Raw genomic sequence first — 12,181 nt, 5'->3', positions numbered from 1 at the left:
ATATAATATAGCAGAACATGTTTACACTCAAATTTCTGGATTTGGACATTTGTGACTCCTGGTGATCTCAGTTTCCTGCAGTTTCTGGTCTGTTCCAGTCCCCAGATTCTTCGTTCCTCAGTGGTCCTTCCAGAGCCTTGAAGTTCCCAGAAAGCTTTAGGCTCTCATCCATGCACTGTGTTAGCCTAGATGCTCACGAAGATTGCCGAGCGTATTCAGTATTTATTTAGCTCTTCTCTTGTCTTCTAGGCACAATGGGATTACAAGAGCTCAGCTTTCAAGAAATGTAGACTAGACTGATATCAGCAAATTGGTGGGAAAGGCAGCTCCAAGTTCTTGAAGCCCTCCCCCCAGAAACATGGAAAACCAAGAACTGTCAGTACCAACTTTACCAGAACTCTGGAAAACAGTCAAAAGTTTATGGCAACCAAATGAGCACAGACTCAAAAAATGGGAATTTCAAAATGGTGGGAAATTTCATGGTGATCTTTTTACTTGTCTTTCCCTCATGTCCTCCCCAGTACAGCAGCAGTTTTGGTCTTAAAAACTTAGCAGTCCACATTTCTGGTCCCTGGCTCTGGAGGGAGTTGTGAAGACCTTACCCACAAGTCATTATGTGTTATGGACTGAATCGCACCCCCCTCAAAATTCATATGTTGAAGCCCTAACCCCCAATGTGACAGTATTGGAGAAAGGGCCTTAAGGGAAAGAACTAAGGTTAATTGAGGTCACAAGGGTGGGACTCTAATCCAGTAGGATGGGTGTCCTTGTAAGAAGAGCCTGTATGAGGACACAGCAAGACAACAGCCATCTGTAAGCCAGGAAGAGTGGCTTTACCCGAAACCAACCCTGATAGCAACTGGACCTTAGACTTCTAGCTTCTAGAACTGTGAAGAAATAAAATCTGTTGTTTATTCTACGCAGTCTGTGGTATTTTGTTACAGCAGCCTTTGAAGACCAATACACAGTGAATATCTGTTCTAACCTGTCCAGTGGGTACGTGGAGGTCTGATGCAAGGCATTTGTCTCTGTTTTACCTAATGCAGAACTCAGGCCAAAAAAGTGACGGACATTGCTGGAAACACTGCAGGTTGAACTAACGAGGGTAGCTGCATGAGGCAAAAGATTATAGCTTAAACCTGCATTAGACTCTTTAAAGCAAACATTGACATGAGTTTCTTTGGGAAATTAGAATATTCAAATCCACCCATTGTATACTGGGGAATTGAGAAAGCCATATCCATATCAAGGACAAAACTCATGCTCAGAAAAAAACCCTGAGCTTTCACTTTGGGTCTTTTCAGAGAGATCCTAAACATTCAGCCTTGGCTTGATCTCCAAGCTCAGTGCAAACCTCTCTGAATGCTGAATGAGGCCACTGACACAGATCCAATCTACAAAGATTGCAAGAGGTGATTTTTTCTGTCTCTCTTATTGTATGTATGTTTGATTGCTGTGTGTGTGTTTGGTGGCATCCAAAGAAATCTCTGTCAAAATACTAGCCAAACAAAAGATAAGGAACAGACTTTAGTGACCACACATGGCAAGAAATACATTCTTTGCAATAATAGTTTGGGAAAGTCAATAAACAAATGGACAACTATGGCTTTCAACAACCAAAAACACACACAAACACAGAACAAAACATAAAAAGTAAGGGAGAGAGCATTACTTCCGAAGTTGCACATTAGAATATAAAAATGTCCAGTTTTCAACCAAAAATCACAAGAAACATGAAAGTATGGCCAATTCAAAGGAACAAAATAAATGGACAGAAACTGTCCTGAGGCTCCAGTCATTAGACTTTCCAGAAAAAACCTTAAAAACAGTTGTCTTAAATATGCTAAAAGAGAGAAAGGGAAACAGGGAACAGAAAGAAATTATGTGAACTACGTATCAAAAAATGAAAGTATCAATGAAGAGATATAAATTATAAAAAGGAGCCAACAGATCTTCTGGAGCCGAAAAGTATAATAGCTGAAATGAAAAATATACCAGCAGGGTTCAACAGCAGATTTAAGCAGGTAAAAAGGGAAAAATCAGCACAGTTGATGATAGGACAACTGAATTACCAAGTTGAAGAGCAGGAAGAAAAAAAGAATATAAAAAAGTGAACAGAGTCTAAGGGACCTGTGGGACACCATCAGGTGGACCAACACATGCATTATGTGAATCCCAGAAGAAAGAGAAAAGAAAGGGACAAGAAGATTATTTGAAGAAACCCTTCAAATTTGAAGAAAACCAAGAATCTAAAATGCAAAAAGCTCAATGAACTCTAAGTATAACAAACTCAAAAAGACCCACGCACAAAAGACACATTATAATCAAACTGTTGAAAGACAAAGGACCTTGAAAAAGAAGAGAAATATAAAAGCAAGAACTTTAAAACCCTTAAAAGAAAAGATAGGGGTAAATCTTCATGACTTAAATTTGGCTATGATTCTAAAAGAATGAAAACCAAAAGAAGATGTGGCAAGTTGGGACTTCAACAAAATTGAAATCATTTGTGCAGTAAAGTACATTAACAGGAAAGTAAAAACATAACCTACAGAACGGGAGGAAATAATCAAACACAGTGAGAGATCACCTCATACCAGTCCAAATGGCTATTATCAAAAAGACAAGAAATAACAAGTGCTGGAAAGGATGTGGAAAAAAGGAACCTTTATGCACTGTTGGTAGAAACGCATACTAGTGGAAAACAGTATGGAGATTCCTCAAAAAACTGAGAATAGAAATACCATGCAGTCCAGGGACAACTGGGTGGCTCAGTCAGTTGAATGTCTGCCTTTGGCCCAGGTCATGATCCCAGGGTGCTGGGATCAAGCTCCACATCGGGCTCCCTATTCAGCAGGAAGCCTGCTTCTCCCTCTCCCTCTGCCATTCTCCCTGCTTGTTCGTGCTCTCTCTCTCTCTCTGTCAAGTAAATTTAAAAATTCTTTAAAAAACACCATACAATCCAGTAATTCAACTGCTGAATATCCAAAGAAGATGAAAATGCTAATTCAAAAGGTATATGGAGTCCTGTGTTTATTGTAGCATTATTTACAATAGCTGAGATATGGAAGCAACCTAAGTATCCATAGATGAGTAGATAGAGAAGGAGTGTGTGTGTGTGTGTGTGTGTGTGTGTGTGTGTGTGTGAAATGGAATATTACTCAGTCATAAAGAATGCAGTTTTGCCATTTGCAACACCATAGATGGACTTAGAGGGTATTCTACTAAATGAAATCAGTCAGATAGAAAAAGACAAATACCATAAGATTTCACTTGTATGTAGAATCTAAAAAAGAAAACAAATGAACAAAAAAACAAGAAACAGACCCATAAATACAGAGAACAAGTGGTAGTTGCCAGAGGGGAAGGAGGTCAAGCGATAGGTAGATTAAGCCAAGGGGATTAAGAGATACAAGCTTCCAGGTATAAAAGAAAGAAGCCACGGAGATGTAAAGTACAGCTGAGGGAAAATAGTTGATAATACAATAAACCTGTATGATGACTGAAGGTAACTACATTTATTGTGGTGAGCATTGTATCATGTATAGAGTTACCGAATCACTATGTTGTACACTTAAAACTAGTACAACATTATGTGTCAACTACACTCCAATAATAAATGTTTTTAAAAGGGAGAAAATGTTTGAAAATCCTATATCAGATAAGGGTTTAATATCCAGAATGAATAAAGAACTAACACTCAAAAACAACAAGACTAACCATCCAATTAAAAAATGAGCCAAGGATTTGAATAAGTATTTCTCCAGTAAAGATACACAAGTCACCAAAAAGCACATGATAGTATGCTCAACATCTTTAGTCAACATCACGATTTTTAGTCGTCAGGGAAATGCAAATTAAAACCACAATGAAATATGACTTCATACCTACTAGAGTGGCTATAATAATTATGTGGGGGATTTTTTTAAGCAGAAGATAAGAAATGTGGGTGAGGATGTGAAGAAACTGGAACCGTTATTCATTGCTGGAAGGAATGTAACATGTTAAAGCTGCTGGGGAAAATCTTTCCAGTTCCTCAAAAAACTAAACATAAAATTACCATATTACTAGGAATTTTGCTTCTGGGAATATACCCCCCAAAACTGAAAACTGGTTAAAACAGTCACTTGTCACACCAGTATTCCCTGAAACATTATTCACAATAACCAAGAGATGGAAACAACTGCGTCCATCGAAAGATGAATTAATAAAAAAAAATGCGGTATGTATGTGAAATGGAATATTATTCAGCCATAGAAAGGGATGAAGTTTTATAGGCATAAATCTTAAACACATTAGGCTGAGTGATACAAACCTGTCCTAGAGCCCAACTACTCTGTGATTGCACTTACATAAGGTACTTAAAACAGGAGGTACACCATAGACTTCCTGTCATAGAGAAGGTAGCTTTAGGGTTCGGGGCCTGGAGGAAGGAGGAAATGGGAGTTATTGCTTAGTGGGCATGGGGTTTCTGTTTGGAGTGGAAAGTTTTGGAAACAGGTAGTAGTGGATGCTTACGTTAACAGTCTGAATGTGATTAATGCCACTGGATTATATGCTTAAAAATGGCTAAGATCTATTTTATTACAAATTTTCTTTAAAATCTCCAGGTTATGAGATCGAGCCCTGCATCAGGCTCTGCACTGAGCATGGAGCCTGCCTGAGATTCTCTCTTTCCCTCTCCTGTTGCCGCTCCCCCTCATCATTCCCACGCATGCACAAAAGTTTGCACTCTGTCTCTCTCTAAAATAAAACAAAATAACAAAAAATAGTAAGTCAAAAGTTGAGAATTGGTGACATCCACGTTGGTGACATACATAGTTGTTTTATTTGTACCTTTTTCTATGTAGAATTTATTTTCTTTTTTCTGGTTTTATTGAGCTATAGTTGGCATATAACATCTTGACATAGAACATTGTATTATTATCTTAAGGCATACCACGTAATGATTTGATATATTTGTATATTGTGAAATGATTTCCACAATAAATTTAGTCAACATCCATCACCTCACACATAGTTACATTTTTGGTTGTGGTAACAACTTTTGAAAACCACTGTCTTAGCAACTTTCGAATATGCAGTATTGTTAACTGTAGTCACCATACCGCGCAAGACAGTGATTTCCTTTCCTTTGGCTATATCCCCAAAGGTAGAATCCAGTGATCGATACTGCCTCAATAATGCTGATGGAGTGAAAGCTGGATTGTATGGTGGTTCTATTTTTAATTTTTTCAGGACCAGCCCCTCCCTGCATACTGTTTCCCACAATGGCTGTACCAGTTTTCCATTCCCTGAATCAAAGGAAGGCATTTGAGCCAACATTTTTAAATTGGGAGATTTCCCTTGAATGACTTCTCTTGAAAGAAACTTCCAGCAACATCGGCCCGCATTTCACTGCAAAGATCAACCAGCTCTACCTGTGGCTACACCCTTCAGCCAGACTACTCAGTGGTATTTGCATGCATATTTGCACTGGGCTTTGCTTCTTTGCGTTACTTACCTGGGCTCTGTGGGCCTTTGAGATTACTGCTTATGCTGGATAGAGTTTGGGGAGGTAGGTGCCTAAGACAAAGAGCTAGGTAAATATAGATGAGCCATCCATAGACAGAGCAGTAAACAGGGCATAAAGTGTGTATGTCCATTAATATCTGTGGCAAAAAATAAGGCTGCAGAGAAAGAAAGAGGCCAAATCATGAATAATCCCTTCAAAGACCTACAGTTTTCTGGCGAATACAGACTGAGTTCTGGCTAAAGGGAACTTGGGCCAAACATCCAAGGCACCGTGATGGAACTCCAGGAGGGAGAAGGCAACAGACAGCTGTCTGCACCGTCTACAAGGAGCAGGAAGAAGCAGGGGTGACTTCCCGCTGTCAGAACAGGGGGACGCAGGCTGGTCCTAGCATCCCTCCTGGGACTGCACGTGGGCGCCAACCTCATCAAATTAGCTAATGGACCTGAGAGTGAGCTGCTTTCAGCACAGCCATGCGACCCGATCGATCCAGCAGGCAACAACACAAACAGCCAAGAATCAATGCGGAGGGCACTTCGGCGTCCTGGCCAAGGTCTCACGGAGAGGGCGCAGTGTGGATTTCTGATGAAAAGCAATCAAGCTGGAGAGTCAAAACTAAAAATAGAAACTCTTTCAACTTTTATGGGAACTCAGACGTGTATGCTATATGGATGATTTTATTAACATTAGAATTAATAATAGATGTTTGCAGGAAACACTACGCATTTCCAAACAGCTCAACCATAGGGGATCCCAAGACTCTTAGGCTGTTGCCAGGTCATTTTATACCTCACTTAGGAGAAATCCTTTCTCGAAATTCTGTCTGTAGAGTGAGCATGTTGGGGACTCTGTATACAGGCACTCTTTCATCTGTCATCTGTTACTCCTGTAGGAATTCCTACTCATGTAGGAATCTGGGAAGTGCTTTAAGCATTTAAAACTAAGCACTAGAAATTAAATTTCTTCATCACCTATGATGTTTTGCTCCAGTGGATTTCTTTTGAGATTCTATGCATTTAATCTAGTAGGCAATAGAGTTCCAGTTTACAGCCCCCATAAGAAATAGTTAACAATTTCTACTCTCCAGTCTCTACCCAGCCTCTGAGCAGCTCCCTGACTGGGGGAGGGGAAGAAGACTCTTCAGATCTAGAAAAGACCCTGATGGAATGTAACTCTCTTGAGGCATAGCACACCTGCTGCAGAAAAGCCTTTTTGAAATTCACCATCAGTATCTAGAAGGAGGTCCCCACTGAGCTAATGGAGCCCATTTGTTTAACCAGAACACCTATTCTGGTTAATATACCTATTCAGTGACCAGCCATGAAGTCACTTAGTAAGCCCCTGAAAGAATGGGGCATAGGGCAGCTAGGCTTTTCTCCTTACTCAGATATGGCCCCAGTAATGCTGCATTAAATATCCACTCAGCACGCAGTGGCCTCTAACAAGCAAGTGTCTGCTCGTGCTCCCAGATCTGCAGGTGGTTGCCCTTTGGCTGACTTAGATGCTCAGGTCTTTTCCATGTATGTAGCGGCCCCTGTTCTTTGTGGTTTTGGTTTTATGGTTTTAATCATTGTATATGATTCCATTTTATCTCCTTTATTAGTATATCAATTATCCTTATTTTAAAACCTTTTTTAGTGATTGCCCTAGAGTTTACGATATCTATTTGCAACTCATCCAGCTACTTCCAAATAACACTACTCTATGCTGTGTGTGACGTGAGTACATTATAATCATAAAATAATCCTAATTCTTGGATTAGGTCATTCATGTCCTTTCCATACAAGCAGACATACGCACATAGACACATGTATAAACATGCACATAAGTGTACATAATCAAATACATTGTTGCTCTTACTATTTTGAGCAAACTGTTACCTGCGGGATCAATTAGGAATAAGACAAATACAAGTTTTTATTTTATCTTTATTTTTTCCTTTTTCCATGGTCTTCCTTTCTTTACATAGATCTAAGTTTCTGACCTCTTTTGTTTTTATTCCCTCAATTTTTATTTATTTCTCAATCTTTGAGGGATAATTCCGTGGGGTACAGATTTCCAGATTGGTGGGGCTTTTTTTCCCCTCCACACTTCAGATGTTTCCCTCCCTCCCTTGTTTGCATGGTTTTGAGAAGTTGGTTGTAATTCTTATCTTTGTTTCTCTAAAGGTAAGGTGATTTTCCTCTGGTTTCCTTCAGGATTTTTTTTCTTCATCTCTGATTTTCTATAGTTTAGAAATGACACTCTCGGAATAGTTTTTGTTTGTTTGTTCTGTTTCTGCTTTCTTGGCACTTACTCTGCTTCATGTTCTCTGAGTTTCCCGGATCTGTGGTTTGACGTCCGCCATTAATGTGGGGGAAATTCTCGTTGTTCCAAATATTTCTTCTGTTCCTTTCTCTCTTTCTTCTCCTGGTGTTCCCTTTACGGGTATGTTACCCCCTCTGTAGCTGTCCCACAGTCCTTGGAGAGTCTCTTTTGATTTTTATTCCTTTTGCTTTCTAGTTTGAGAGGTTTCTGTTGACAAATCCTGCAACTCAGAGCATCTTCCATGGGCTGCGTCCACTCTGCTCAGAAGCCCATCAAAGGCGCTCTTCATTCTATGACAGCTCGGCTGTTTGTTTGTTTTATCTCTAGCATTTCTTTTATGTTCTCTCTGGGGATTTCCATCTCTGTTTACGCTGCCCATCTGCTCTACCCGCTGTCGACTTTATCCATCCTAATCTCGGTTATTATAAATTCCTGGTCTCATAATTCCAACATCCCTGCTATGTCTGGTTCTGGTGCTTACTCCATCTCCTTGAGTTTTGTTGTATTTTGTTTGTTTTTGGCTTGTAGGGAGGCCTGGTAAATTTTTTTTCTTTTTTAAAGATTTTATTTATTTATCAGAGAAAGAGAGAGGGGAAGAGAGCGAGCACAGGCAGACAGAATGGCAGGCAGAGGCAGAGGGAGAAGCAGGCTCCCTGCCGAGCAAGGAGCCTGATGTGGGACTCAATCCCAGGATGCTGGGATCATGACCTGAGCCGAAGGCAGCTGCTTAACCAACTGAGCCACCCAGGAGTCCCGTAAATTTTTTTTCTTGATAGCCAGATAGGATGTACCAGATAAAAGGAACCACTGTAAATAAATCTCCCTTACAGGACTAAAGGACATGATGGTGAGGTGGGGGGGGGGGGAGACGGACAATCCCGTAGTCCTATAATCAGGTCTCTGTGTTTTGGTGAGGCTGTGCTTCTGGAATCTAGACTTCTCAAAGGGGGCTTAGAATTTTTCTCCTCGCTTAGGTGGGAGAGGATGGCTAGCAGGGCTGGAGTTGAGTATCTCCATGTGGGGAAACTGGCTGCAGCTGGTCTCTGCTGCCGCCTCCATTTCCCTTCATCCTGGTCAGTTAGGCTCTGATAATGGCCGGCTGGCTGGGCTCTGGTTAACTAGTTTCCCCTGAGGGCAAGCCTGATTAAGAAGAACAATGCCCTGAGACATTTTGAAATGTCTCATTAAAAATGGTTCCTTCGGGCGCCTGGGTGGCTCAGTGGGTTGAGCCTCTGCCTTTGGCTCAGGTCATGATCTCAGGGTCCTGGGATCAAGTCCCGCATCGGGTTCTCCGCTCAGTGGGGAGCCTGCTTCCTCCTCTCTCTCTGCCTGCCTCTCTGCCTACTTGTGATCTCTATCAAAAAAATAAATAAAATCTTTAAAAAAATAAATAAATAAAAATGGTTCCTCCTCCCCTCCTGCCGCCAGAAGCGTGTGAGGAGAATTTTCTTTAATATCTACTATGAGACTCTGGTCAAGACCCTGGAGGTAAGTTTCACAGTGTTGTGGGGCCCACCCATGACTGGGTCCCTGGGAGGTTGTAACCCTCGGAGTTCTCTGCCCTGAGCCTCCAGCAATTTTTCGATTCAGTTCTCGTTTTCCTACTCCCAAGGTTCAAGTGGCCCTTTCAGCTTGTTGGTCGCGGCTCTGGTAGGCTTTCTCTGTATTGCACTGTCTCCCCAGTCTTGGGGGCAGTGGTTTGCCCTCGGTCCTTCCCTCTCTCACGGGTCCCAGGAGGGTTGTTGTTTTTTCAGTCTGTTTAGCTTTTTACTTGTTGCGAGGAAGGGGTAGTGACTTCCAAGCTCCTTACAGGCAGACCTGGAAACCAGAGGGCTTCCCTTCCTTTTCCAAAAAAACTTTAAGAAAGACCATTGTGAGGGAAAACAGAAATGATTGTAGAAGACACAAACTGCACCAAAAGAAACTCTTCTCCCATGGACCCTCTGATCCCTCCGTGACAGGACTCCTAGGCTCCATGGGCTCCGGGCTTCCCCTCCCCCTCCTCCAGAGGCCCTTCCTCATGGCTCTTGTTTGACCCACGGAAACTCAGCCTAACTCCGTCACCGCTCTTGTGCTTCCATCCCAATTCCCAACATAAGGTGAGCCCAATCCTTTGTTGGCCAGCGTGTACCCCTTCCAGCCATAACCAGGGACTAAAACTCAAGCTCCTTTGGTCTCTGTAGGTCCAAGGATGTGTTGAGATTTAATCAGATTCCAGAGTGAGGAATGTATTTTTGTCCTCAAGGTTCATGAGTGTTCACCACCCTACAGGTAAAACCCTTTCCCTCTGACCCTAAGCTTATTTTCTAGTGATTCTTTAAGCATTCAGTAATCTCCGAGGCTGTGTAGAGTAATTGCCTCATATCTGTTAACACAAGAGTTGTTGTCTCCCCTGGACAGTGTAGTCTGCGTTTACATGAGCTTTCAGTACTGGCTGTATTTATGACTTCTTCTACTTAGAGTCAACCAAGACCCCTAAGATTTGGTTAATTGTGTGTTCCATCCTATTCAACTAACATGGCTTTGTTTTGAACACAAACAGGATTTCACACTTACCATGTATTTATTTGTTCCATACACACTTTTATTTTATTTCTTTATTATGTTAGTCACCATATGGTACATCATTAGTTTTTGATGTAGTGTTCCATGATTCATTGTTTGTGTATAACACCCAGTGCTCTGTGCAACACATGCCCTCCTTAATACCCATCACCGGGCTCAGCCACCCCTCTACCACCATCCCCTCTAAAACCCTCAATTTGTTTCCCAGAATCCATAATCTCTCATGGTTCATCTCTTCGATTCCCCCTGCTTTGTTTTTCCCTTCCTTCTCCCAATGTCCGCCATGCTATTCTTTATACTCCACATATAAGTAAAATCACATGATAATTGAATTTCTCTGCTTGACTTATTTCACTCAGCATAATCTCCTCTGGTTCCATCCATGTTGATGCAAGTGGTGGATATTCATCCTTCCTGATGGCTGAGTAATATTCCGTTGTATACATGGACCACATCTTCTTTATCCATTCTTCTGTTGAAGGGCATCTCTGCTCTTCCACAGTTTGGCTATGGTGGGCATTGCCGCTGTGAATATTGGGGTGTGTGTGGCCCTTCTTGTCATTATGTCTGTCTCTTTGGAGTAAATACCCAGCAATTTCTGGGTCATAAGGTAGCTCTATTTTTAACTTTTTGAGGAAACTGCACACTGTTTTCCAGAGTAGCTATACCAACTAGCATTCCCACCCAACATTTGTTGTTTACTGTCTTGTTAATTTTGGCCATTCTAACTGGTGTAAGGTGGTATCTCAATGTGGTTTTGGCTTGAATTTCCTTGATGGCTAATGATGTTGTACATTTTTTCATGTGTCTGTTAGCCATTTGTATGTCTTCATTGGAGAAGCATCTGTTCATGTCTTCTGCCCGTTTTTTGACTTAATTATTTGGTTTTTGGGTGTTGAGTTTCAGAAGTTCTTCATACATGCTTTTAAAAATGGAATCTGTATAACTGAAACAGCTCCTGTCTTTAAGAAACTTAGAAATAATAAGCAGAATGATCAAGGTTACCAAGACTTCTAATACAAAGAGTGTGACACAATTGACTCTTAGTGTCTGACTTTGTGCTGTTCTGACCTGGAGGGATTGGGAACCACTTCATGGAGGACATTACTTTTTGAGTTAAGTGTAACAGGATGAATAGGATTTTCAGAAACAGATGGATGACAAGGCTATTTGGATGAACACAAAACAGCAAGAGAGGCAGAGGGTTAAGGATGAGATCTGGTAAAAGCAAATAGCCCAGAAAAGGAGCTAGGCATCTGTACAAGGGTGGTAGGTGATAAAATCAGAAAACAGGCTAAGTCCCAATGAGAGCGTCTTCAGTGCCATGCTGAGACATCGGAAGAGTCACTGGAAGTGATTAAGTAGAACCGTAGCATGATTACATACTATCTAGTTGATTCTAGCCTATCCCCGGAGTCCCCCGGAGTCCCCTGGAGTCCTTTGATCTTGAGCTTGTCTATGAGCTCTCTCCTCCACCTCCAGATCCCCTGAAAGTTTGATATGCATCTTGAATATGCTTCTCTAATTCAACTACGAAATGTACATAAGGTATATAGCCCTGTTCATAGTCCTAAAAGTATGACCTCCCTCTAGGCAGATGATTACTCAAATTCTTTGAGCTATGCCTATTCAAACACATACATAATACCCATGTATAAAAGCATCCAGGGGCGCCTGGGTGGCTCAGTGGGTTAAAGCCTCTGCCTTCGGCTCAGGTCATCATCCCAGGGTCCTGGGATTGAGCCCCACATCGGGCTCTCTGCTCAGCAGGGAGCCTGCTTCCCCCTCTTTCTGCCTGCC

General features: G+C 41.6%; 1 protein-coding gene across 3 annotated transcripts in view; it reads left to right on the top strand.

Moving 5' to 3' along the window:
* The window catches only part of SLC35F3 (solute carrier family 35 member F3), a 385,921-nt gene extending 385,002 nt beyond the window's left edge, over positions 1-919 (top strand). For all 3 annotated transcript variants that reach the window (XM_059170432.1, XM_059170431.1, XM_059170433.1), the window contains one exon: positions 250-919. The gene's annotated coding sequence lies outside the window, so the exon portion shown is untranslated. The remainder of the gene's footprint in view (positions 1-249) is intronic.
* The last annotated feature ends 11,262 nt before the right edge of the window (positions 920-12,181 follow it).

This window comes from Mustela lutreola, chromosome 4, assembly GCF_030435805.1.
Source record: "Mustela lutreola isolate mMusLut2 chromosome 4, mMusLut2.pri, whole genome shotgun sequence".
NCBI classification, from domain to species: domain Eukaryota; kingdom Metazoa; phylum Chordata; class Mammalia; order Carnivora; family Mustelidae; genus Mustela; species Mustela lutreola.
The sequence above is the reverse complement of the archived record's forward strand: the minus strand, read 5'-3'. Positions and strand labels throughout refer to the sequence as shown.